General features: G+C 45.3%; 1 long non-coding RNA gene and 1 pseudogene across 3 annotated transcripts in view; one reads left to right on the plus strand and one right to left on the minus strand.

Moving 5' to 3' along the window:
- LOC311588785 overlaps nucleotides 1-27,628 on the plus strand; it is a 73,015-nt gene that overhangs the window by 16,957 nt on the left and 28,430 nt on the right. The window lies entirely within an intron of this gene.
- LOC311588069 (NADH dehydrogenase [ubiquinone] 1 alpha subcomplex subunit 7-like) lies at nucleotides 10,394-10,868 on the minus strand (annotated as a pseudogene). Its single transcript has one exon. The product of its transcript is annotated as an NADH dehydrogenase [ubiquinone] 1 alpha subcomplex subunit 7-like (transcript).

The following is a 27,628-nucleotide window of genomic DNA, read 5'->3' on the forward strand; positions in this document are numbered from 1 at the left end:
TCTTTGAAGGACATACAGGTTCGAACGACAGCACATTTACAGTTCCCTGACTGTGAGAACAACCTCTCTCTCCTGCAGCAGTCATATGGCTTTAATCAGTGCATGGTTATCAAGCGGAGTCCACAGTACACGTGTTGTTAGTGTGGGCTTTTCAAATTGGCAGAGGCTTAGGTGCTGGCACAATGAGTGGTGTAGTCTTCCAGTTCCTTCCCTACTCAAGTGGTTACTTGGGGGGGGGGGGAGGGGCTGAATGCAGTCATAAGAGCAAAGCACTCTCCACAGGGCTAATCGTGTAATTACTATCCAGACAGCGCTCAGTCAATAACGAGTGTATTATTTGTTATTCAGGATGAGTGAGTTCTCAAGAGCTATACAATACCAGGCCTAGAGTCAGTGCCACCCTACCTGTACTAGTGCCATGTTGACAGCAAAGTCTCATGTTGTTAAAAACAAGTAACTGAACCATGTGCACGCCTGGAATCCCAGTGCTTGGCAGCCAGGGGCAGGCAGATTTCTATGAGTTGGAGGCCAGCCTGGTCTACCAAGTGAGTTCAGGATAGGCAGAGCTGTTACACAGATAAATCCTGTCTTGAAAAAAACCAAAATAAATAAATAAGTGAGTGAATGGATGAATAAAAAAAATAAGCAAACAAGTAAACAGTTGGTCATAGTGGTGTATGACTTTAATACTAGAGGCTCTCTTGTGAGTTTGAGAACATACATACCCAACTAGGGGTATATAGTGGGATCCTGTCTCAAAACAGAAACGCTAATAACAACAAAAACACCCATTCAAAACCCAAGTAAACAAAAGTGAAGGATAAAAAAACCAGAGGCAGCACTGTGACTTACCAGCATGTCCAGAACAAATGATTACCTTGTCAAAGATTTATCCTTCGTGTTGTTCACAACGTATTACCATTTTGAAATAGAGAGGAAAGAGAATGTGTGTGTGGGCAAATGCGGTGAACGAGTGCAGGTATTGCCATCATATTATCCTAATTGCCAGTTTCCGATGTCCTTTTACTGTTTTAAATTCTGAAATTCAGAGAGCGGAAGCGTCTTCCTTGGGCTACAACGAACTGGTCAGAGCAGCCACTAGGAATATTCTCAGAATGGCTCACCAGGTGGCGCTCTTTTACCGGGATAGGTTCTGACAAACACCCGCCTCCTACTTCCCAGCATGCAGTGCTTTCCCCACCAGGACAGGCCAGCATTGTAGCGCTAGCACGAATATTGTGCCTATGCCTTGTTTCAGATAGGGAGAAATACAATTTTGAGAAAGTATGTCTTTGGATTCAGAGGCCCCACGTCACCAGGTGGTGGTAGGGTGGAGTTCTGCTTTATTCAGTTCTGAGCCTCAACTGCTTCCTCTCTCCGCTTGGCATCTCTTACCCAGCTCTGCACTCTTTTCTACATCTTGTCTTGCGGACATCATCTCACACTGGACCCAGGTGGGCAGAGCAATTACTTCCCCGATGGGTATTAGTTTCTGCTATCAAGGGCAGAGCAGGAAAACGATATAGACAGGTGATGGTCATTTCTTCCTCTGCTGGAGGCAGGCTGGAGCAGTCGGTATGTGTGCAGTAGAGGCAGGGACCTGGAACCAAACCGTCTTTGTCACAGCCCTTTCTCTTTTCACAGCAGGATAACAAGCTGTGAGTAAACTTTTTCTGTAAAGTGGGGACAATAAAATATCCCACAAGGTCATCAAGAGGACAGAGCAGGCATAGGTAAAGTAAAGCACTTACTGCTGTTGGAAGCATGTGATCCGAGAATGTGAGCTTCGTGGCTCACTAGCATCCTACCTGGACAGAGGAGCTCCTGGGAGGACGCTGGGCTGCCCACACTGCCCATACAGCATCCTTTTATGATACTAATCACATATTCTGGTGATGCGGTGTGCTAAATGTAGGCTCTTATGCTCCTAATGAACCTGCAGCCCAGCCCAGGGAAGTAGGTACTAAGCATGTTCCTGCTTCGCAGAGGAGGCTTTGACATGATGAAGTCATCTCTCAGGCTCACTGCCTACTGGCAGGAGAAGGCCTACAGTTAGGCATGTCCGGCACCCAAGAGTAAGCTGTTTATTTCTGCACTCTACTGCCTCCTTTTGAAACTGGCAAAAATAGTAAATGCAAAACCCTCAACAGTGTGGGCGCCATCCATGCTCCTGGTACTCCTGCAGGGTACATCCTTCCCAGTAATGCCCATCTGTAGCCTGATGTTTCTTACCCCATTTAAAAAGATTATCTATCCATCTATCCATCTATCCATCTATCTATCATCTGTCTGTCTGTCTTTTGGCAGGGCCTCTCAATGTAGTGCTGGATGGGTTGAAACTCTGTTTAGATCAGGCTGGTCTTGAACTCACAGAGACCCATTTGCCTCTTCTTCCCTAGTGCTGGGATTAAAGGCATGTGCAACCACACCTGGCTAGATTTATTTCTGTTGCTTTTTATTATATGTATGTGTCTGTGTGACTGTATGCCAGCCGTGTGTGGGTGCTTGAAGAAGGTGAAAGAGAGCCCCTTGGAACTGGGGATAAAAATAGTTGGGAGTCTGGTGAGGGTGTTGGGAACCAAGCTTTGATCCTGTGGAAGAGCAGCAGGTGCTTTGAAGCACAGAACAGTTTCTTACTGCTCTTAGCTTAGGGGACAAAGAGGCAGATTTCATTCATGCTTTTCTGCTCTTCCAAGATGCCTTGAGTGACGAATACAGGGCCTCTTAGATTATATTTAGTGTTAGAACCTCCAAGGGTCACCTTCCCATCTTACTATTTTGTGCAGCCTCAGGCCAGCTTTTTGAGCAGGCAGGCCGCCTGGATCCTAGGCACGTGAGGTCTATTGAACCATCCAAGATGTAACACAATCGCTCTGTGACTCAGACCTGACTCTCTGGGAATTTTCCTTTCTAGGCACGTGACAGTCTGTGCAGCACTGGCAGCTTCTAGCAAGAACAGGAACGGTAGATGCTACGTTACTGTCACAGAATCACAGAGTTGCAGGCAGGGCCAGAGGGACCATGCGTGGAAAATGGATAGTGGGGCCCTGGTGAGGGAACAGTAATCACAAGGAAGGTGGCCAGTACGAATAAACACTTTCAACTGTTTCTCCCTCTCTTCCCGTCTGTCTGTCTCTCTCTTGCATGAAATGATCTTCTAAACAAAAAGTCTCAGTCTCAACTATGTCAAGGTCATGGTCTGTTGGGAGGATCTGCCCTGTGCATTGTCTGGTGTGAGTGTCATCTTTGTCTGCTACCCACCAGATAGCACAGCGTCCCCCAGTGGTGCAACAGCCAAAGTCTCTAGATATTTGGGGTGCATTGGGGGATAGAATTGTTTCCTCCTCTCTCTCTTCCTCATTCCCCTCCTGAGATATGTATTAACATTTTTTTTCTGAGGGCTGGACAGATGGCTTACAATGAATGACATTGATGGCTCTTGCAGAGGACCTGAGTTCATTTTCCAGCACTCACACTGGACAGCACACAGCTGCCTGTAACTCTAGCCCTAGGGAATTCAGGGTTCTCTTCTGGACTCCACAGTTACCTGCACTCACACTTAAACACACCTGCACACAAATGCACACACATACACTTAATTAAACGAAATCTCTCTCTCTCTCTCTCTCTCTCTCTCTCTCTCTCTCTCTCTCTCTCTCTTTCTCTCTCGGTTTTTTTCAAGACAAGGTTTCTCTGTGTAGTCTTGGCTGTCCTTTTTTGTAGACCAGGCTGGCCTTGAACTCACAGCCATCTGCCTACCTCTGCCTCCCGAGTGCTGGGATTAAAGGCGTGCGCCACCATGACTGGCTAAGAAAGTTCTTTTTAAGAAGACCTTTCTGGGACTGGAGGATGGCTCAGCAGATAAGAGCACTGGCTGCTCTTCCAAAGGACCCAGTTTCAAATCCCAGCACCCACATGACAACCATCTGTAACTCTAGTTTCAGGGGATCTGACACCCCCACACAGACATACATAGAGGCAGAACACTAATGTAAATAAAGTAGTCATAATAATAATATAATGTGGTGTCTTCATTGGGGTTTCTATTGCTGTGATACTGGTCCCTTCTTAGGCACTGCTAATTTCTCTGCTACAGCTAAGTGGCATCAATTGTCCCAGATAAGCCAAGGTTTCACTTTAGTGATGCTGATTAATTACAGCTGAGTTTTTGGCCACAGTTGACTAGAACCACAGATTCTAAATTCTGAATAGCAAATGGCCCTGATAGAGTCTCTGCTTCTCTTTGAAACTTCACACGCCAGCTCTTTGGGCATCCTCTGTGTTGGTCTGAGGCTCATCTTCCAAGTTCTTACAACAGCTCACCAAGCTTTGAATGCTCAATGAATTCAATGCTCATTGACTACTCAGTGGCTCTTCTAGCCTGAAGTCCCAATGTCCTTCCACAGTCCTCTCCAAAACAACTTGGTCAGGCCTGTCTCAGCAACACCTCACTTCTTAGTACCAATTTCTTTCTTCATTAAGGTTCTGTTTGCTGTGATAAAACACCATTACCAAACAAGCCTGGGAGGGAAGACTTTATTTTGCTTATACTTGCATATCTTAGACATCATTAATTCATCATCTTGGGCAGTCAGAACAGGAACTCAAACAGGGGAGGAACCTAGAGGCAGGAATTGAACAAAGGTCATGAAAGAGTGCTGCTTACTGGCTTGCTCTTCATGGCTTGCTCAGCCTGCTTGCTTGCTTGCTTTCTTTCTTTCTTTCTTTCTTTCTTTTTCTTTTCCAAGGCAGAGTTTCTCTGTGTAGCTTTGGCTGTTCTAGACTTGCTTTGTAGACCAGGCTGGCCTCGAAGTCACAGTGGTCTGCCTGCCTCTGCCTCCCAAGTGCTGGGATTAAAGGCATGCGCCACCAATGCCCAGCAACTTTTTTCTTTTTTCTTTTTTCTTTTTTTTTCTTTCTTTTTTTTTTTTTTTGGTCTTTGAGCCATCTCTCCAACTCCTCAGCCTGCTTTCTTACAGCCCCCAAGACTACTAGGCCATGGGTGACACCACCTACAATGGGCTGGGACCTCCTATATTAATGACTAGTTAAGAAAATGTCCAGGCTGGAGAGTTGGCTCAGTGGTTAAGAGAACTGTCTGCTCTTCCAAAGGTCCTGGGTTCAATTCCCAGCACCCACATGGCAGCTCACAACTGTCTGTAACTCCAAGATCTGACACCCTCATACCAATGCACATAAATTAAATAAAAATATTAAAAAAAAGAAAATGTCCATAGGCCTGCCTATAGGCTAATCTTATGGAAGTATTTTCACAATTGAGGTTCCCACTTCTTAGTTGACTCAAGCTTGTGTCAAATTGACATAAAATTGGCCAGTACACATGCTTTGCTGGCTTGTGAATCAGAGATGCACACATCCTTCAAGAGTTCAGAATTCAGCTAGGGAGGCAAGGGTCAAACAGCTGGCAAAAGGGGAAAGCCTCAACAAAGACAAAAGCTAGGTCCTCAGAGAATCACAGGCACGAATACTTCAATGACTGGGGAGACCCAAAAAGCTTTCCCGGAAGGTAATGGCAGACATGGTGAGTGAAGGGCATTCTGGGCAGAAGGAAAGTGCGGAATGTGACGTGTTAGAGGCAAATGCATTCTAGAACCACCGTTCCCCCAGTGTGCACCAGGTATGACTAGGGAGAAGGGATGAGACGTAAGCAGAACAAAGCAACGACGGTGGTGATGACAGGTAACATGGCGGAGCACTTTGTATATGCAAGATTCCCAAGTCCTCAGGCCTCATTTCCTGTGTAGTGTGCTAGTCAGAGTGGCTGTGGGAAGATTTGGGGAGCAGGGGACGAGGTTGGACTTGTGGTGGAAGGAGAAGCATATGCATGCAGGTTTGAGGCCATCTTTGGATACGAGCTAGCACAGTTAAACTCTCATCTCAGAAAGAGGTGTGCCAGGAAAGTATGATTGGTGACGTTCTGTTGCCGTGATAAACCGCTGACCAAAAGAAACTTGGGTGACAAAAGCCCTTGTTTGGTTTACAGGCCCCAGTCTATCATTGAAGGAAGTCAGGGCAGTATCTGAAGGCAGGAACCTAGAGGCAGGAACCCAAGCAGTCAGTAGAGGAACATTGTTAATTGGCTTACTTCCCCTGGCTTGTTTTCTTATAAAACCTAGCACTACCAGCTCAGCAGTGGCACTGCCCAAGGTGGGCGGTGCCCTCCCACATCAATCAATAACAAGACAGAGCCCCACGGTCATGCCCAGAGGCCATGGAGGCAAGTCTCAGTTAAGTTTCCTTCTTCTGACCTGTCAAGTTGACAACCAAAATTAGCTATAGAAACCATGGAGATTAATTAAGAAACAGCTGTAATAAACTTGGATAATTTCAATTGAGTGGGTCACAAACTTTCCTTTTGATTCTGTTACTATGGAAGACTGGTGCAACTGGATTTTTTTGTTTGTTTGCTTTCGAGACAGGGTTTCTCTTCATAGCCTTGGCTGTCCTGGACTCTCTTTGTAGACCAGGCTGGCCTCAAACTCACAAAGATGCAACTGGATTTTAACATGCATACTAGCCTACATTTAACGAGCACAGACTATGTGACAAATGTTGCAAAACTTCACTCTGACAGGAGCTGGCGAAATGCGATGCACACTAGTAATTCCAGCACTGGGAGGTAGAACAGCAAGAAGATCATGGGTTCAAAGTCAGCCTGAGTTATCTGTCAAGGCTTTCAAACAAAACAAATCAGAAGGAGTGGCAAAGTTGGTGCCGGAGAGATGGCTCTTTGTTAAAGAGCCCTTATTGCGCTGGTAAAAGATGTAGGTTTAGTTTTCAGAAACCATATGGCAGCTTACAACCAGATGTGACTTCCGTCCCAGGGATTCTGGCACCCTTTTGGGGCCTCTTGTGGACACTGCGTGCATGTGGCACACAGACATGCTGGTAACACACACACACACACACACACACACACACACACACACACACACACACATACACACACAGGAAAAATTTTAAATCTTTAAATGAAAGAGTGGTAAAGTCAAACAACACAGCCAATCTGAATTAGAAACCTGTATTCTCTTTTAAAATAATATATCATAATGAAAATGAGACAATGATGTGGTGGTGGTGGTGTGTGTGTGGTGGTGGTGTGTGTGTGTGTGTGTGGTGTGTGTGTGTGTGTGTGGTAGTGGTGGTGTGTATGTATATGTGGTGGTGGTGGTGGTGTGTGTGGTGGTGGTGGTATGTGTGTGTGTGTGGTGGTGTGTGTGTGTATGTGGTGGTGTGTGTGTGGTGGTGTGTGTGTGGTGGTGTGTGTGTGTATGTGGTGGTGTGTGTGTGGTGGTGTGTGTATGGTGGTGTGTGTGTGTATGTGGTGGTGTGTGTGTGGTGTGTGTGGTGGTGGTGGTGTGTGTGTGTGTGTGTGTGGTGGTGTGTGTGTATATGTGGTGGTGGTGGTGTGTGTGTAGTGGTGGTGTGTGTGTGTGGTGGTGGTGTGTGTGTGGTGGTGTGTGTGTGATGGTGGTGTGTGGTGGTAGTGTGTGTGTGGTGGTGTGTGTGTGTGGTGGTGTGTGTGTGTGGTGGTGTGTGTGTGGTGGTGGTGTGTGTGTGGTAGTGTGTGTGTGGTGGTGTGTGTGTGTGGTGGTGTGTGTGTGGTGGTGTGTGTGGTGGTGGTAGTGTGTGGTGGTGTGTGTGTGTGGTGGTGGTGTGTGTAGTGGTGTGTGTGGTGGTGGTGTGTGTGTGTGGTGGTGTGTGTGTATATGTGGTGGTGGTGGTGTGTGTGTAGTGGTGGTGTGTGTGTGTGGTGGTGTGTGTGTGTGGTGGTGTGTGTGTGGTGGTGGTGTGTGTGTGGTAGTGTGTGTGTGGTGGTGTGTGTGTGTGGTGGTGTGTGTGTGTGGTGGTGTGTGTGGTGGTGGTAGTGTGTGGTGGTGGTGTGTGTGTGGTGGTGGTGTGTGTGGTGGTGGTGTGTGGTGGTGTGTGTGGTGGTGGTGTGTGTGGTGGTGTGTGTGGTGGTGGTGGTGTGTGTGGTGGTGGTGGTGTGTGTGTGGTGGTGGTGTGTGTGGTGGTGGTGGTGTGTGTGTGTGGTGGTAGTGTGTGTGTGGTGGTGTGTGTGGTGGTGGTAGTGTGTGTGTGATGGTGGTGTGTGGTGGTGGTGGTGTGTGTGGTGGTAGTGTGTGTGTGGTGGTGTGTGTGTGGTGGTGGTGTGTGGTGGTAGTGTGTGTGTGGTGGTGTGTGTGGTGGTGGTGGTGTGTGTGTGTGGTGGTGGTGTGTGTGGTGGTGTGTGTGTGGTGGTGGTGTGTGTGTGGTAGTGTGTGTGTGGTGGTGTGTGTGTGGTGGTAGTGTGTGTGTGGTGGTGTGTGTGGTGGTGTGTGTGTGGTGGTGGTGTGTGTGTGGTGGTGTGTGTGTGGTGGTGGTGTGTGTGATGGTGGTGTGTGGTGGTGGTGTGTGTGTGTGGTGGTGTGTGTGTGGTGGTGTGTGTGTGGTGGTGGTGTGTGGTGGTAGTGTGTGTGTGGTGGTGTGTGTTGTGGTGGTGGTGTGTGGTGGTGGTGTGTGTGTGTGGTGGTGTGTGTGTGGTGGTGGTGTGTGGTGGTGGTGTGTGTGTGTGGTGGTGTGTGTGGTGGTGGTGGTGTGTGTGGTGGTGGTGTGTGGTGGTAGTGTGTGTGTGGTGGTGTGTGTGGTGGTGGTAGTGTGTGGTGGTGGTGTGTGTGTGGTGGTGTGTGTGTGGTGGTGGTAGTGTGTGGTGGTGGTGTGTGTGTGTGGTGGTGTGTGTGGTGGTGGTGTGTGTGGTGGTGTGTGTGTGGTGGTGGTGTGTGTGTGGTGGTGTGTGTGTGTGGTGGTGGTGTGTGTGTGGTGGTGTGTGTGTGGTGGTGTGTGGTGGTGGTGTGTGTGTGTGGTGGTGTGTGTGTGGTGGTGGTGTGTGTGGTGGTGGTGTGTGGTGGTAGTGTGTGTGTGGTGGTGTGTGTGGTGGTGGTAGTGTGTGGTGGTGGTGTGTGTGTGGTGGTGGTGTGTGTGGTGGTATGTGTGGTGGTGGTGTGTGTGGTGGTGTGTGTGTGGTGGTGGTGTGTGGTGGTAGTGTGTGTGTGGTGGTGTGTGTGGTGGTGGTAGTGTGTGGTGGTGGTGTGTGTGTGGTGGTGGTGTGTGTGGTGGTGGTGTGTGGTGGTAGTGTGTGTGTGGTGGTGTGTGTGGTGGTGGTGTGTGTGGTGGTATGTGTGGTGGTGGTGTGTGTGGTGGTGTGTGTGTGGTGGTGTGTGTGTGGTGGTGGTGTGTGGTGGTAGTGTGTGTGTGGTGGTGTGTGTGGTGGTGGTGGTGTGTGTGGTGGTGGTGTGTGGTGGTAGTGTGTGTGTGGTGGTGTGTGTGGTGGTGGTGGTGTGTGTGGTGGTGGTGTGTGGTGGTAGTGTGTGTGTGGTGGTGTGTGTGGTGGTGGTAGTGTGTGTGTGGTGGTGTGTGTGGTGGTGGTGTGTGGTGGTAGTGTGTGTGTGGTGGTGTGTGTGGTGGTGGTAGTGTGTGTGTGGTGGTGTGTGTGGTGGTGGTGGTGTGTGTGGTGGTGGTGGTGTGTGTGGTGGTGGTGTGTGTGGTGGTGTGTGTGGTAGTGGTGGTGGTGTGTGTGGTGGTGTGTGTGGTGGTGTGTGTGTGGTGGTGTGTGTGGTGGTGTGTGTGTGGTGGTGGTGGTGTGGGGGGGCATGAGTGTGCGTACCACATACAAGTGGAGGTTTGGAGACAACTTTCAGCTAACTCTTTCATTTCACTGTGGGTCTCAGTGACCGAAGTCAGGTCAGGCTTGTGTGGCAAGTGCTTTTGCCTGCTGAGTTACTTCTCCAGCTCCCAAATCTGTATTCTAAACTGTTTGCTCCCACATTGTCCCTGGGAGCCAGATGAAGAATGAGTTTATGCCAGTTCCACAAAAAGTATCCAACAGGTAAAGCTCATTAGGCCTAAAAGTTTTAAGCTGCAGTCATCAAAGTGCCCAGTGATGCATATCAAAGGAAAGTACTAGCAACACTGTTGCTCAGTAAGTCAGCTTAGAAACCATCTCTTAACTTGCTGATATCTGAGATAAAACTATGTTGTGATACTTGTCTCCTATACTTTCTTGCAAATCATAATTTTCAGTCAAATGAATACTTATTGAATAATGATTATTAATCACAATTATATTATTGTATTATATACTATTGAATATAGTATAATGATTATCTGATTAAAATATAAAAAGTATGCTGTGACTACATCTTCTTCCTTGTATAACTTTGTTTTTCTTGGAGTTAATAATTTTCTCATATTTTGTGCATTATTTCCTAACTGTGTCCTTTTCTTTCCTATTAGAGCTTCCATGGGCCTACCAGTAGTTTTTGTTTGTTTGCTTGCTTGCTTTTGTTTTCAACTTTTTAAAAACCTCAATTCTTTTTTTTTTTTTTTTTGGAAGCACTGTGGCACTATGTGTATTTGTAATAAATTAGGTCACACTCTCCTCAGAGGGAATCCAAGGAAGAAAATCAGTCATGTGGCCCTGGGGACAAGGCGAGGTAGCCTAGGGCAGAGTCACAAGTATGGCTGGTCCTTGGACAGCTCCCACCTCTTTAAGGGAGGAGCCAGTGTCACTGCCTTTTTCACTGGCTTTAACAGCAGAGCTCTCAGCTGTCTTGCCCGACACCAAGGCCTTTTGTGAAGGCATGATGATTGAAGGAGGCACAACTTCCCGCCGGCCATCACGAGTACAGTAGGAATTGTTGGACAGCTTGTGACTGGGCCCACAGGGAGCTTAGGAGGTGGCTGGGTCCGCTTGGCGATCTCCTGGTAGCGCAGCTGCAGCTTCGCCTGCAGGTCTTGCCCAGACGCCCAGTTCCGCAGCTTCTGAATTATGCGAGTCGCGGATGCCATGTTTCTTCCGTTCCGAAGGACGTGGGGTAAAAAAACCTCAATTCTTAAATGAAATTTTGTAAATGTATTTTTGTTTTGTTTTGTTTTGAGACAGGGTTTCTCTATATAGCCCTGGCTGTCATGGAAATCACTCAGTAGACCAGGCTGGCATATACGTATCTTTTATTCACCAGATGTGTCTTCTCAGAAGCTTGCTACTGAGTAAACTCACCCTTTTTAGTTCTTTCTGAACTCTTTTTTCTTCTTTTTTAAAAAAATATTCATTTAATTTTAATTTGTGTACGTTGGTGTGGGGGTGTCAGACCTTGGAGTTACAGACAGTTGTGAGCTGCCATGTGGGTGCTGGGAATCGAACTCGGGTCCTTTGGAAGAGCAGGCAGTGCGCTTAACCACTGAGCCATCTCTCCAGCCCCCTCTTTCTGAACTCTTGCTGGCTGCTGGCTCTACTTAGCTGTTCTGGCTTAAAATTCCTCTCCAAGCTGACTGATTCAAACTGATGTCTCTTGCTTCTCCTGAATGCTCTGCTGCTGAACTCCACAAACTGAACTGCACTAACCCAACTGCACTCCACTGAACTGCACCAAACTATATGTATTGTATTGTACTGAACTCAACTCTGCTGTACTGTCTTCTCTACTGAACTCTGTTCTGTACGATCTCAACTCTACTACGCTATGTTTTCTGCTGACTGTCTACTGTATTGTCTTCTTTACTCTCTCTCTCTCTACTGTACCATACTCTACTGTCTCAACTCTATTGCACTGCTCTTGAGTAGCTTCTCTTTCCAGTCTGTTCTCATGAGAGTGTATCCTATCTGTGACTCATTCAGTCAAATCTTTCTCTGATTTGTCACTTTGTCTGCCCCTCAATTAGATGTCACTTTAAAAACAGTGCTTCCTTCTACAAACTAACTTTACTTCACTGTATGGAATTTTTTAAAAAAGTGTATATTAACGGAGTGTCTGTAATCCAGAGGGATTAAAGATGTGTCATTCCAGCCAGATCACACAGATCTAGAAGGTCTTTGGATGTGATCTATAGCCAGAGTAGCCATGCTGCTGGATTAAAGTTTCTCTACAAGCTGGGCACAATGGTGCACACCTTTAATCCCAGCATTCAGGGAGAGGAGGCAGAGGTAGGTGGATCGATGTGAGTTCAAGGCCAGCCTGGTCTACAAAGTGACTCCAGAACAGCTGGAGTCAAGGCTACACAGAGAAACCCTGTCTTGGAAAAAAAAAAAACAAAATAATTTTTTTCCTCTACAGATTTTATTTATTTATTTTTATTTTTCTAAAATTTGTATGTGTGCAGTATTTAAATCATTTCTCCCTTCTCTTCCCTCCAACTTCTCTCATGTCTCCTCCATCTCAAATTCATGCCCTCTTTTTCTTTTCTTTTATATATATATATATATATATATAAAATGAATGTATCAGTACAACCTACTGAGTTCATTATTTATGGTTATTCGTATGTATGTTTTTAGGGCTGACCATCCCTGGGGGAGACTGATTGCCTGTAGCTCTTTATCTTTGGGTGGAGCCTTGTGTGATATCTCTCATCCACATTGCTGTGTCAGTCAGTATTGTCATTGTTCAGTCTTGTTTGCCATGTTGAAATTAGCATTGGCCTCACCTCCTCATTGTACTTTCAGTCTGAACCTTGTGCCCTTCAGTTTCAGGAAAAAAAAAGTTACTTTCCCAACATTTCACCTTTTGATTACTTCTGAGAAGTCTATTGACTTTAAATTTTTCTAGGGTTCCTTTTCAAAAATCTTGTTTGTTTTTTTTTAAATTGATAGATGTAATATGTAAATTATGTAGGGGCAGTAACTATAGTTTTCATTGGAGGCCTTTCCTATTTATTCCTGGTTTAATTGAAGGGGGCTGTCTTCTGATGGAGACTTCTTTTTGCTTTACATAACTGGTGACCTTAAGCTACCACTTCGTGTTTTAGGGTAAGGCACAAGACCTGGCTGGGAGCCACAGCAATTGCTTCTCATTGCTGTGACAAAACACCCAACATAAGGGTGTGCCCTGGCTTACAATTCCAGGGTACAGTCTGTCATGGTGTGAGGTGACAGCAGCAGGAATGTAAGGGACAGTTGGTCAGGATGCGAAAGGAGGTGGATGCTAACACTCAGCCCAGTTCTTCCTTCCACACACTTCTGGCTCCCTAGCTCCTGTGATGTGTCACCTTCATTTAAGGTGGAGTCTCCCACCATAATTAACCCAGTTTACAAACTCCCTCATAGACATGCCCAGAGATTTGTCTCCAGGGTGATTCTAGATTGTCTGAAGCTGACAAGCAGTATAAGCCACCCCGGAAGCCCTGGCTGCATAGACAGAGCTTCCGAAGTCAGGCTCCTTGCTGTTGGGTCTTCAGGAGGTCATCTCGTTGCCTTGTTCTGTACCTGTGGTGTATACATACAATGGGATATTTCTGGCCTGAGGGAAGGATAAAATATTGGTACAGTCTACTACGCAGCTCAGCTAGGAGGATGTAAAATGAAACAAGCCATACACAAAAGGCGGGAGTATGTACTCAGTGGGATCTCGCCTATTGAGCTATCCACAGCTGCCAGACACAGAGCCGGAAAGTAGAGTGGCAGTTCCTGTGGAGCGGGGGAAGAGGAAAACGGACAGCGGTCATTCCTGGGGACAGACTTCCAATTTGGGACCATGAAAGTTCTTGAGAAGGACGCAAGGAGTCCTTGCATGTTATGGGAATGCATAGCAAACCAGTGAATTGGACATCTAAAAGAGGCTTCCCAGTGTCTCTCTCTCTCTCTCTGTCTTTCCCTTCCTCCCTCCCTCTCCTGCCCCCTCCCTTCCTCTCTCTGCAGTCCTTGGGATTAGGCCCAAGAGCCTTTCACTTGCTAGGCCAGCATTCTATAACTGAGCTATGTCCTTGGCCCTAAAATGGAAAATTTAGTATTATGCATAATTTATGTAATAAAAAAGAGCAAAAAGGTGGAGGGAATGAAAATCTCCAGCTCACTGTGGCAGTACTTTCCATTTTCTGGGTCCATGTGAACATACCCCCTTTCAATCTCAATTTCTCTCTCTCTCTCTCTCTCTCTCTCTCTCTCTCTCTCTCTCTCTCCCCCCCCCCCACCCCCATGCCCTGTCTGTTTTTGTTTTGTTTTTCAAGACAGGGATTCTCTGTGTAACCCTGGCTGTCCTGGAACTCATCAGGAACTAGGCTAGGCTCAAACTTAGAGATCTGCCTGCCTCTGCCTCCAGAAAGCTGAGATTAAAGGTGTGTGCCACAACTACTGGCTTCCCTTTTACTCTCTTGATCATAATTCCCCTCCTCAGGAAGAGAAAGGAATAGATGTGTATGGCATTTTTTAGTCCCTGCTACATGGATGGGATGATGCTAAAAAATATAATTGATTTGTTTCCATGTTGAAGGGAAAAAGGTGAGTCACAGGCATATGTATTTCTAACTGTGTACCGTATGAAGCACGGCTTGGGTCTAAGGGCATTAAAGGGGACAGAACATAGATGGAACGATGTGTAATATATTTGCTGTCAACTCGGCTGGAGCCCTAAGTTGCCGTAGCAACAGGCCAGAGCAGGAACCTGATTAGAGGAAGGGCTTCTCAGGTTCAAGTTACGTTATTTAATCAGGCACAAATGACGGGGCAGATCATCACATGGTACCCAGAAGATCCTCTACGTTGATAAAGCTGCATAATTAGTGAAATCTAATAAGTCTTTAGAACGAGTAAAACAACCTCCCAAATCATGCATTCTTAACCCTCAGAGTCCTCACTAGTCAAAAGAACTTCCCTGGGGTTTCTTTGCTGAAGTGTTTGAAGCAGAGTTAGAAATAGTATTGGAGGGTCCTTTCTCACCAGTGTAGGGCAAGAAGTCACCTGAGCGAAGTGATGAGCGCGGCCAGCCTGCTGTTATTGGCATTTAACGAGTTCACGATGTCTGGGGTGTGCAGGGTCATCATATGAAGAAGCCACTCTATAAAAGTCAAGTTTAGGACTCTGTCATGGGCTGGGGGGAGCAATTTTTGAAATGTCTGTTGCAATGACACGAACTATACTGCCGGGGGGGGGGGGGGGGAGGTAGAGTAAAGTTGTGGCTAGAATCAAACATGCTTGTGGGGGGGGGCAGTCATCACTTCTCAGCTTCCGGAAGGCAGGCTTGTGTTAGCTAATTTTTTGTTGTTGTTGTTGTTGTTGCTGTGATAAAACATTATGATCAAAAACAACTCTGGAAGAGAGGGTTTATTTTGGCTTACAGTTCCTGAGGGACAGGTGTTCACTTTGGCGGGCAGGCAAGACAGGAAGTTATAAACCTGGCTGTAGGAGCATGAAGCTGAGAGCTCACGTCTCCAGCCACAAAGATGAGGCAGAGAGGGAACTGTAAGTGGGTGAGTCTTTAAACTCTCCCAGCTCATCGCCCCAGTGACATCCTTCTTCCAGCAAGGCTGCCCCTTCCTATATATGACCTCTCCAAACAGCGCCTCCAACTGAGGACCAAGTGTTAGATGCACCTGTGGTGGAGATTTCTTTCTTTAAACCGGCATAGGAGTTTTAAACAGAATCACAGAAAAAGCCATTCCCTAGAGGAAGGCAGATTGGAGTCATTAAAGTCTTAGCATCATCTGAGGACTCAGTTTGTCAGCTTCCGATTAAGTTGGGCTCATTTCAACCATTTGCCTTTGCCATCCTTCTAGAACGTTCCAGGCAAAGTTGTCAACTGGAATAAGATCTTGGTCAATTTCCCCAGGCTAATGGCTCTTTCCAAGTCTGTATCAGTCTTGGGAGGCCAATGGTTTTTGTTGACTGGGGCTTATCGACAATGATGGGCTGTTTTACAACAGAGAGACTTTTATTGAATTGTTCTACCCTGGATACAAATGTTGTATAATCAAACATATAATTTAAATCAGTAGTTTTGTCTTGCTTTTTTTTCTTTCTGTTGCTAATTCTAAAGCCCAAAGTGAAGCATTACACAATTTAAAAGCAAGGGTCCCTTGTGCTCTTGTGAGACAACAGTAAAAGAAATGACAGAGACAAGGAGTGGCTGATCACCACAGGAATGATAGCTATCAGGTGGTCCCAATCCAAGCATCTTAGGCTCAGAGAGCAGTGATGGGGAGGGAGAGGAGGGGACCTATGTGCTATTTCCTGGCTTCAAAAAAGACTAACCCCAGCAGCTTTTATTTACCAGAGATGACACGCTCGGGCTAATTAAACCAAAACATCAGGTTTCTTTGCTTGGGGCTAGAATTAGATCAACTCCGTATAGAAACACCAGAACCCCATGCTGACTGGAGGCTCTGATTGGCATCCTTTGATTAATAAAACATGAGACAGTGAATTCATTATCAGTTAATAAATGTATTTTGTCGGATAGAAAGTGTTCTAAAGCATGGTCTTTGTGAAGCGAGAAAAAAAATAAGATGTTCCATTTGGGCGGAAACACTGAGAGTCAATCAGAGGGGTGTTTTTTTCTAGATGAGAAGATTAAGGGGGGCAGAGAGCAAAGGAGGCCGCATGGGGAGCAGAGGTGAGGCTAGCCCGAGTAGGGCTTGGGACACAGACAGGACCTTTTTATTCAGTGGATCTCAGAGAGTGCTGTGGGCCAACATCGGGACTTGCTAAAAAAAACCGCAGCCAGCCGCTCAGGCTTTGCCTACAGAGTCAGGCACGCTGGGGAGCAGGCACAGCCATCTGGATTGTAAGAGGCCTCAGAGCGGGGCTCTCAGGCCCACACAGGTTTCTACCATTGTCTCCCAAGTCTTGAGCTGCTAACATGAAAGTTGGTAGTTCTTCGGGGAACCTGGTCGGCTGAAGGCCTAAGGGGAAAGTGTAGGATGCTGCAGAGGATGCTGTGGACAAGTGCCCTCTTCCAAGCTCCCAGCTGCTAATGTTCTCAGACTCAGTGTGACCCAACTGGTCTTTAAGAAGAAACACCCAAGTCGTTCCCAGTCTGGATGTGTTGGAACAGTGAGAACAGACTTCATTCACTGTCAGAGGCTCGGGCAGCAGCAGAATTGAACCCAAGTGTGATTGTGTTGCTCTCCCCTCACATTTATTTTTACAGATGCTTGCTTTTTCTGCTGAGTGATACTAGTTTTAAGTTTATAAGGGTGGGATAAACTATTCTCTCTGAAAACCTTGTTTATGTCACTCAGTTTTTGGGAGAGAGGTAAATGGGCCAGCGAGACGACTTAGCCAGAGAAGCCACTGATGAGTGAGTTTGATCCCAAACCTGTGTTAAGGTGGAGTGAGAGAATGAACTTCACAAAGCTGCCCCCTGACATCCAGGCACATGACATGGCGCAAGCACACTCAAACACATGCTGTACATACCATACAATAATAAGTACACTTTGAAAAAGATGGTCATATCAGAAGTTTGTGGAGGTGAGAAATATAAGAGCATGGCATCAATGATTAAACTCTGTGAGATATATTGGAAATAGCCAATGTTTGTATGCGTGTGTGTGTATGTATGTGTCTATGCATATGTGTATGTGTATGTATGTGTCTATGCATGTGTGTATGTATATATGTGTATGTATGTATCTATGCATGTGTGTATGTGTATATGTCTCTATGCATACATCTGTGCCTATGTATGTCTGTATGTGCACACATGTGTGTGTTTATGTGTATATTTCCATGTGTATGATGTGTGTATATTTGGTATTGATGCTTGCCTGTTTGTCTTTCCTTCTTTTTACTTTTTTTTTTTTGAGAAAAGGCTGCAGAGACATTTGATTGCAACAAGCACCAGAACAAGGGAAAGAGATACCTGCCAGCAACTCTGCTTCTGGGAGCATTGCTCACTAGGACAGAGTCTTGCACACAGTTCTTTGCGAGGACTCTGTGGTCTTCCTTTTCCTTTGGTGCAAAGCTGCTGCGATGTGATGAGAGCTGGAATGCAGGCTTTGTGCTGCCTTGACAAAAATAAGGAAACCTCCCCGGGGAGGTGGCAGTTAGCAGCATGTTCCCAGCTCACCGTGTTCAGACGGATGCTTCATTTACTCGTTTTACTTGCAGTCAGGATGTGCCGGAATGAACTGGTTCATGTACATACATAGATGTGCTGTGGACAGGGCCATCCAGGGGTAATTATTCTACATTCCTTTACCCTCTATTTTTTAAGTTGTAGGTAAAATCTGATTAAAATAATGGAGATGCACCCTTCAAGGTAGTGCCTGTGTAGCCTTCTGAAACTCGGCACAGAAAACACAGCTTAGAATGCATGTGCACACACATACTTGCTCATACACATACGCGCTTTTCTACTTTAACAAGACTTCATGCAGCTTTTCCCATCCCTTAGAGTTTTGACATTATTCTAATTCATAAAAATTCCCAACCAACTAATGGTCTCGACTGTTTGGAAAGCTTCATTCTGACTCATAGGGTCTAAGTTATTGTTCATAAAGTTTGCTTGAAAGATGGTTAAAATTAAAATTTCTATGTTCTAGAGATTTTTTTTCCCTCCATATTTTCCTCCTCAGGGATACCAGTTTGGTGGAGGCTGTGACTTGGATCTGCAAGTTTTAATAGGTGACCAGGAGGATTTAGATGCAGGCAGAGCCTGGAGCATGTTTTGAGAAATATTATTTAAAGGGAAAATGCAGGATGGAGAAGTGGCTTAGGGGCTAAAGCACTGGCTGTGCAAAAATGTGGATTGGGGTTCAGTTCTGCAAACCCACATAAACACTGGTGGGCATGCTATCCACCTGTAATTCCAGCTTCCAAAGGCAGAGACGGCACAACTATCTCACAAGACTAGCCGTATCGTGGGCTCTGGGTTTGATTGAGAGACCCTGCCTCAGTGAATGAGGAGGAAGAGTGAGGGAGGATGCTCCCTGTCTTCAATCTTGGGCCTTCATATGCACATCAAAGCACATGCACACACACATGCGAAGACATCCATACACAAGCATACGCATCACGCACACACATAGAAAATGGGAAAAGAAAGGAAAAAAAAAAACCCACAATGGAATTCTAAGATGCTAATGTGAAAAACTACGAATCATTGTCCTAATTACTGGATAAAAAGTTCCAGTGCAGGATGGCAGTGAGTGCTCCTCGCTGCACAGTCCCTGCTGAGCTGTTCAGGTGTGTTCACAGCTCACAGGCACAGTTCCAGTCTTACTGCCTTCCGTTTGTCCTGCTGTGCATAACAAAAACACGTCAATCCCTTTATTATGCGCATGGTAGATGCTTTTGTGTGAATTTGTGTTCTGGCAGCATGCCAGACCAGGCTCCTTCACTGGTCTCCCTGCTGCAAGCAGCTATAGCATGCTGGCTCACATTTAACAGCCACGCTTAGGAACTGGAGAGATGGCTCAGCAGTTAAGAACACTTGCTGCAAACAATAGCAATTGAGGATAGCAATCAGGATGTAATATGAATAAATTATAATAAATAAACAAACAAATATGTAAGCGAGCACTTGCTGCTCAACATGAGGACCCAGGCTTGGAGCCTAGCACCCCTGTAACATGCATGTAACCCCAGCACTGAGTCGGGGTAGGGAAAGGAAGCCCACTGGGGCTTGAGAGCTGCCAGTCTAGCTGAAAATAAGACAAAACCAAACTGGGGGCTTCAGGTTTAGAAGAGACTCTGCCTCAAAGCAATAGGTGGAGAGCTGTAGAGGAGGATGCTAGACTCCATCCTTTGTCCTCTGCATCTGCACAGATGTGGTAACCTACACACATGTGTGTGTGTGTGTGTGTGTGTGTGTGTGTGTGTGTGTGTGTGTACGTACATCTCTCTTTTTCTCCTGCACAAACAAAACAAATGACTGCCCCCAAATAAATACATATGAGCTAGTTGGTGCTCTGCTTTGATACAAGCAATTGGGAGGCAGAGGCAGGTGGATCTGTGAGTTCAAGGCCAGCCTGGTCTACAAAGCAAGTTCCAGGACAATCAGGGCTACACAGAGAAATTCTGTCTCAAAAAACTCAAAACAAATAAATAAATGAACATAGATATCTAGATAGATGATAGATAGATGATAGATAGATAGACAGATGTGAGCCAGCAAACAAAGGAGTCCTCCAAAGTAAAAAAATAAAAAAGGCAATGTTCAAAACTGGCTTTTGCCTCTTAGCTACTTTCTGTACTTGCTCAGTCATGGGGACGGTAGACTGAAACTTGGACCCTGCTCAAGTGTAGGATCTAATATAATGAATCTCAAATGGCCATACTTTATGCAAAGGTGGTCATTTACTGTAGGGTGACTGAGACTTCTGCCTCCTGAAAGGAAAACAACTGCCTATCTTAAACAGTTAAGCGAGATGGAGGTCCCCCAGAAAGAAATCTTTAATAATTAGAATTGTAATCACAGGCCAAACCTCTTGATGACCCAACACATGAATTCATACAAGGTGGTGACAGATGGGTGGAGATCCATGGGAGCTCCACAGAACCAAATTCTCTGGTCTCTTCCAGGCTTACAGGAGTTTGTCATGATAGAGGTTTAAGAAATGTTAGCTCAAACCAGGCAGCTAGTGGTGGCACATTCCTTTAATACCAGCACTCTGGGAGGCAGAGGCAGGAAATAAGAAGTTGCTGGGCGCACGCCTTTAATCCCAGCACTTAGGGGGCAGAGGCAGGTGGATTGTTGTGAGTTCAAGGCCAGCCTGGTCTAAAAAGGGAGCCCAGGTCACCTGGAGCTGTTGCACAGAGAAACCCTATCTCCAAAAACAAAAACAAAAAACAGAAACAAAAAGAAAGAAAAATATGAACTTAAAGATATGAAAACAATAATTTGGAATTTGGGAGAAGTAATTAAAACTCAGAATTTATAGTCTTCCTTTATTATTATTGTTGTTGTTATTTTGGTTTTTTTTCAAGACAGGGCTTCTCTGTGTAGTCTTGGCTATCCTGGAACATGCTTTTTAGACCAGGCTGGCCTCAAACTTATAGAGAGCCTCCTGCCTCTGCCTCCCAAGTGTTGGGATTAAAGACATGTGCCATCACTGCCTGGTCTTATTTTTATAGATTTATTTATTTATTTTTGAGACAGGGTCTCATGTAGTGCAGGCTAAGCTTAAGCTCACTATGTAGCCAAGGACAGCCTTGAATTCCTGATCCTCTGCTTGCAGTACTTGGAAACCAATGTGTACTATCACACTGGGCTAATCTTTTCTGGTTTTTGAGGTGGAAGAGGACTAAGATGCTAATCCATTTTGAATATGAAAAAATTTATATTTTATATATTGTGGTGTGTGTGTGTGTGTACATTGCTAAAGTACTGTGTGGGGATGAGGGAAGAACTCTTTTCCTATCCATCACTAGGCTTATGGTTGAGGCCATCCAAAAAGACAGACTTTCCAAGAACAAGAGCATACACACTTATTTAATGTAAGTGTTATCCGACAGAAGAGTCTTGAGAAGTGAAGACTTATGAGGCGGCTAAACCTGTGTGTTTTAGGCTTCAGTTTGAAGAACAGTGGAACATATGAATTGGAATCTAAGAGGTCGGCTGAAGGATGACTCATGCCCAGAGGGATGTGAGCTGCGGTGAGGCGAGGCAGGACGTGAGCCAGGCCTGTTCCTTCAGCTTCTGTGGGTCTCTGCACCTTCAGAAAAAGAGCTTCCTGGTTGATTCTGGTTGTAAGAAATAAGATTATGCCTCTCAAGTGAAGCCCTCTTCAGAGGAAGGCGAGAGAATTCTTTTCACACACTGAACTGGGATTAGCCATAGTCATTCTGCCATGTTCTAGAACACTAGAGCTCAGGCCTCCTCCGTAACTTACTTTTGATTCCCATTATTTAACTTTTCTCTATCCCTCTCTAAGAGCCCCAGTCTGTCACTGTTCTTCCTACACGTTTCCTGTTCTTTAGCATTCAGTACTGGGGAGTGAACCAGAGCCCTGGGAATATTAGGCAAACCCTTTACCACGGAGCTGCATTCCCCGCCTGATCTCTGTTCTACTCTCACACTTCTGTGAGACCAACTTTGCTTTAGCTTTCACATATGAGTGAGAACACGGCTTTTGTGCTTCTGTGTCTGGCTTATTCAACTTAACAGTGGTGTTCTCCAGGCTCAACATGTTAATGGCAGACATTAATTTTTTTTTAGGTCTGAGTAATATTCTGTTGTGCCATATATTACTTTCTCCTCACCCATTCATCTGTTAATGGGCACCCAGGTTGGGTTCCTTGCCTGGCTTCCCCCCGCCCCCCAGACATAGTTTCTCTGTGTAGCCTTGGCTGTCCTGGACTCACTTTGTAGACCAGGCTGGCCTGGAACTCATAGAGATCCACCTGCCTCTGCCTCCCAAGTGCTGGGATTAAAGGCGTGTGCCACCATGCCCGGCTCCCTCGCCTGGCTTTTCTGAATAGTATTGCAATAGATAAAAGTGGAAGTGTAAATATCTCTTTGATGGGGCTGGAGAGATGGCTCAGTGGTTAAGAGCACTGGCTGCTCTACTAAATGACCCAGGTTCAAATCCCAGCACCCATGTGGCAGTTCAAAACTGTCTGTAATTTTGGTTGCAGAGGATCCGACACTCTCACCCAGACACACATGGAGGCAGAACACCTATGTAAATAAAATAGCTGGTGTGGTGGCACACGCCTTTAATCCCAGCTCTCGGGAGGCAGAGGCAGGCAGATTGGTGTTAGTTCGAGGCCAGTCTGGTCTACAAAGTGAGTCCAGGACAGCCAAGGCTACACAGAGAGACCCTGTCTTGAAAATAAAATAAAATAAAATAGTAATAAAGAAATGTTTCTTAAACTGGACGTGGTGGTAAATGCATTTAATCTCAGCACACAGGAGGCAGAGGCATGGGGGTTTCTGTGAGTCTGAGTCCGTTCTGGTGTACAAAAGCACCTCCAGGACAGGCATGGCTCCTTCTTATGCAGAGAAACCTGGTCTCAAAAAATCCAAAAGAAGTGTAATCTCTTTGATCTCTTTGACATTCCAATTTCCTTTCTTTTGGGAGCACTGCTGGCTGGTACAAGGGTTCCACTGTACTGAGCAGTGAGCCCCGGCCTCACTGGGGTTAACTCATTCTAACCCTGGGCTCCCTTGCAGCTCCTATTATGAGGGTTTTGTTTTTGGTTTTTAACCTCCACACTGTTTTTCCTCATGACTGTACTAACTTGCATTTGTGCCAGCCACACATGAGTTCCCCGTTCTCTGCACCCTCAACAGCATTTGTGTTTGTCTTTGATTATGACTGTCCTATCTGGGGGAGAGAAGGTGGATATGTAGACTTGTAAAATGAATAAAGAATTGAAATAAAAAAAATTTTTTTTAAATAATTTTTTTGACCAAGGAAGTTTATTTTAAAACAATTCTTTGGTATATGTAGTATTCCACCATTTATTAAAGACTCTAGCAAGTTTGCATACTAATGAGATGGATGTGTTTATTTATATACTTCATTAGATCTTGGCTGAATATTTGATGCTTCAGGAGTAAGGGCATCTTCAACATTCTTCAAGGTTGATTGATGTTTTGATTTGATTTGATTTATTATTTATTTATCTATATTTTGGTTTTTCGAGACAGGATTTCTCTGTGTAGTCTTGGCTGTCCTGGACTTGCTTTGTAGACCAGGCTAGCCTTGAACTCAGAGATCCACCTGCCTCTGCCTCCTGAGTGCTGGAATGACAGGTGTGTGCCACCGCCACCCGGCTGATGTTTTGATTTTATAATTATCAGGGCTGAGAATGCAGCTTTGCAGAGGTGCATAGTACAAAATGGCACAAAAATGCTTCCGGCCATTTACAAATTCTTAGAAACTCTGTTCTAATCCCCAAATAAAATTCACTGGACCATTTTTCCCCCCTGAAGTTTGAGACAGAAATTCAAAGTAAATTTTGAAGTCAAATAGTCTAGCTAGACATGGTGGCACATTCTTTTAATCACAGCGACTCAGGAAGCAGAGACAGATCTCTTTCAGTTTGAGGCCAGCCTGGTTCATGGAGAGAGTTCTAGGCCAGCCAGGGCAACATGGTGAGACCCTCTCAAAAAACAAACAAACAAACAAAAAACTAGACAGAAGTAAAGAAATAAAACCAACAATTCAGTGCAGCGATGAACTAATTTGATACCGAGGTGTTTTGGATGGCATTCACTGTAGTCACGGGGCACGAGGGCGTGCACTCTTCGTGAAGTGCCTATGCTGTGTTCAGAACCAAGGCTGCAGTCAATTAGCATAGTGCAACCTGAATCAGAACTTCCAGAAACCTCGGGGTCCTTATATGTTTGAGTTCAAATTAACTATGTTTGCCACGTGTTCAGAAACCTTTTACTATTGGAAAAAATTTCATGACCTTACATTTGGTTACATGACCCCATTTCACTCTATTGGCTTTTTTTTTTTTTTTTTTTTTGGTTTTTCTAGACAGGGTTTCTCTGTGTAGCCTTGGCTTTTTTGAACACTTAATTTTGTTTTTTGTGTATGTAACTGTACCTGGGTGTATGTCTCTGCACCACATGCATGGTGGGACATGCAGAGGTTCCAAAGGGGATGGATGTCCCTTGGAACTGGAGTTACAGCTGCCTGTGAGCTGTCCAGTGGGTGCTGAGAACCAAACCCTGGTCCTCGCAAGAGCAGCACGCATTCTTTCTAGCCCCCGCCCTCCCATAGGCTTTTGTTCAAGTTGCTGTCTCTACATCAGTAGTAGCACCGGACTTGTGGCACAGTGATCCTGTTATCTGTCCCTGGGGCACTGATTTTAGTTACCCACCCCCAAATGTGTGCCTCCTTACACCTCTCAAAGTGAATGGCATGGCATTACACCTGACTCTAAATATAAGCCCATATAAATCCTAAGACAATGCAAATGTTTTGTGAACCATGCTCTACTGTATTTGGAGGCCAGAGACAAAGAAAAAACCTGTGTCTATTCAGTACAGATGTAAGTTTGTTTTTCCTTAAATATTTCCATCCCCTGTGGGTTAAATCCGTGGGTGTGGAACCCCGAAATGAAGGCTGCAGCCAGTTTATTCTTCTTTGCTAAATACGTGATATAATCAAACCAAGTTAAATGCAAACCCCATTTCATTTGCAGGTCTTTGATCAGGCAGTACAAATGATTAATTCAATTAATGTCAGCCTTTATATGCACACATTGTTTCAATATTTTGTTTTATTAAATGGGAAGTACACATAAAGTGCCTTGTAGCATGCTGAGGTGGTGTGTGTGTGTGTGTGTGTGTGTGTGTGTGTGTGTGTGTGTGTGTGCTGTTGTGCCTCTGGTGAGGTATGAGCTGAACTTAAAAAAAAGAATTAAATAAAAATTTAGTTTTTTAAAAAATAAGTACCCTTTTTACATGAAAAGGTGAGTGGCATAAACTGTAAAGTATATTTGTGCTTCAAAGCAAAACTTGATATTGTTTGGCACACACCCCTTAGCAGATTCTGATTCTGTGGGAGTTATTTTACAACTCTGTCAAATTGTAGCAATACAAAGTAATCTTGTTGGCCGGGTGTTGCCTAGCATACAGGAAGCCCTGGGTTCCATCCCCAGCATCACATAACCTGCCATGGTGGCACACGCCTGTGACATCAGCATGCTGGAGCTGGGGTGGGAGGATCAGGGTGTTCAAGGTCATCCATGGATATCCAGTGAGAGTTTGCCTCTAGCCTGAGATACATGAGACTTTGACTCAAAAATAAAACAAAATAGGGGCTGGAGAGATGGCTCAGAGGTTAAGAGCACTGTCGGTTCTTCCAAAGGTCCTGAGTTCAATTCCCAGCAACCACATGGTGGCTCACAGCCATCTATAATGGGATCTAGTGCCCTCTTCTGGACTGCAGGCACACATGGGGGGCAGAGTACTGTATAAATAATAAATAAAATAAGAAATCTTAAACACAAACAAACAAACAAACAAACAAAAAACAAAATAGTCTTGCTTATAGCTATACAAATGAATTCTGCCTAACGGAAGGCTATCTTTTCCCGTACAGTGAAGAAAGCTGGTTTTCTACCCATTTACACTTACCCTTGAACATTCTTTTATTCTTTATAAAGTTGTACCTTAAATTTTAAATTTTCATTTAGAGAGACTGCGTGTATATGAAGGTCAAAGGACACATCTTGCTGGAGTCAGTTCTCTCTTTCCACTGCGTGAGTCCTGGGAACCAAGTTCAGGCATCAGCCTCGGTGGCCAGCACCTTTACTCCCTGAGCCTCTTCACTAGCCAAGCTGTACCTTTTAAACTTGTTCTTGGAGCCTGCTAATGCGTCTGGTTGCTTCCTTCATTAACTCCTTAGTATGTGTTTGTTTCATATTATCATGAGATAATTTTTAAATTAGTTTAAAGTTATTTTATGTGTATCGATGTTGTGTCTGTCTGTCTGTCTCTATGTTGGGGACCACTTGAGCGCCTGGTCCCATGGAAGCCAGAAGAAAGTGTAGGATTCTCTGGAACTGGAGTTGCAGATGGTTGTGAGCCACCACGTGGGGCTGGGAGTTGAACCCGGGTCCTCTGGAGCAGCAGGCAGTGATCTTAACCACTGAGCTATCTCTCCAGCGTGCCAATAGTAAATAATTTTACTATCCATTGGTAAAGATTATGTCATTTCTAGGTTGGGGATTTGGAAGACAATTTCCAAGAAACAGTTAACATGGGCCTGGCAAGGAAAACAGTGGAGACTGTGTTTATTATAGAGATCCGGTTACAGTTATCAGGTGAAAATGAGACTATCTGCCTCCAGTGAGCCAGACATCAAACCAACCTGTAAAGACCTATCTCATAAGATTGGTAATTAACTTAGTAAATACGGTACTGGATAATGCAAGGTGACACTATTTGGATGATCTGCTTAACTCATCAGGCAAGTAACGAATGGATATATTCTGTCACAGACTATGTAAAAGTAAAAAATTAAGGCCGTATAAAGTGGCCGATAGGTAGGTAATGTAATGGAGTACAAAAGGCTCACTGAGGGACTGGGGATGCAGCCCCATGGAAGAGGGCATCCTTAGTGTGCACAAGGCCCGGGTTCCATCCCAGCACCAGGAAGCCTGACAAATTCCAAAGTCCACTGAAAGGGTTTTCAATTCCACATGCAACTTTAAGAAACTCACTGTGGGTGTGTGAGAATAGGAGTGGGCTGTAGAGAAGAGCTTCTGGGAGTCCAGTCTCTCTTTTCACTTCAGGTTCCGGGGATCGAACTCGGGCTGTCAGGCTTGCTCAGCGTGTGCTTTTTACCCATGGAGCCATCTCTCCAGCCCCTCGCTGAGCTTTGATATGATGCCAAATGCTGATTTGCTTTCCTCCACAGCCAGTGGCTTTAAACGTGAGTCTACGTGACCATCTGATTCTGAGTGACCATAGCCAAGCATTGTGATCTTGGGTCTCAGTTTCCTCATCTGAGAAACAAGTGAGGTTGGATCTCTCTTTCCTCAGCTATGAGGTTTGGGCAATGTCGAGGCCGGGGAGTAACTAAGCAGAGGGTGAGGTGGCTCGCTCATTTTCTCTGAGAGGCAAGCTAGAGATCCAGTAGTGAATTCATCTTGCCAGCCAGTCCTAGGGCCTGGAAGTAGAAGCCTAAGCAGAATGCTCCAAATGCTGGTAGATACATTCTTTAAACCTCAATTCAGAAATTGCTTTCAGCCAATATTACCTCTGCTTTTGGAGCACAAGCCAGGCTACTGTGCTGGAAATAATCCTTGTCATCTTATCGGAGTGGCTTGTGTTGCCATAGTTACTATTTGGGTTCTGTGCACCTAAAATTTCAAGTATTTATCAGGAAAAAAGAATTTACTGATCTCCCTCCCTCTCTCTCTCTCTCTCTCTCTGTGTGTGTGTGT

The sequence above is a fragment of the Acomys minous genome (assembly GCF_964271855.1).
Source record: "Acomys minous genome assembly, chromosome: 17".
NCBI classification, from domain to species: Eukaryota; Metazoa; Chordata; class Mammalia; order Rodentia; family Muridae; genus Acomys; species Acomys minous.